The sequence below is a fragment of the Cryptomeria japonica genome, unplaced genomic scaffold (assembly GCF_030272615.1).
Source record: "Cryptomeria japonica unplaced genomic scaffold, Sugi_1.0 HiC_scaffold_208, whole genome shotgun sequence".
Lineage (NCBI taxonomy): Eukaryota > Viridiplantae > Streptophyta > Pinopsida > Cupressales > Cupressaceae > Cryptomeria > Cryptomeria japonica.
Window position 1 is genome coordinate 46,608 of NW_026729030.1, and position 406 is coordinate 47,013.

Sequence of the window (406 nt, forward strand, 5' to 3'; positions counted from 1 at the left end):
AGCATTGCGACGCCCGGCGAAAAACTAAAAAAGGGTGCAACACCGGGACTTCCCGGGAGGTCACCCATCCCAGTACTACTCCGGCCCAAGCGCGCTTAACTGCGGAGTTCTGATGGGATCCGGTGCACTAACGCTGGTATGATCGCACCCGTTATGAGCTTGTCGCAGTGTGTACTTAGCAAACCGCGACCCACGTGCGAATCCACCCCGGCCACCCACCCCCGTCGAGGTGCACACCCTCCCTCGCGAAGTGCGCCCCGTTCGCCAAGTGTGAGCCCTGCCCGGGTGCGCGCACCTTGCTAGGGCGTCGGGTGTGCACCCGGCCCGGCCTACGTGCGTGCACCTGGAGGGGGCGTCGTGTGCGTGCAGTGTCCCGTCTGCAACGCGGTGCCCACACACCACCTCG

The 406-nt window shown here is 65.0% G+C and overlaps 1 non-coding gene across 1 annotated transcript; it reads right to left on the reverse strand.

Moving 5' to 3' along the window:
* Window positions 1-31: 31 nt before the first annotated feature.
* Window positions 32-150, reverse strand: LOC131868505 (5S ribosomal RNA). The gene has a single exon (XR_009366956.1). It is a non-coding gene; the product is annotated as a 5S ribosomal RNA (ribosomal RNA).
* Window positions 151-406: the final 256 nt, after the last annotated feature.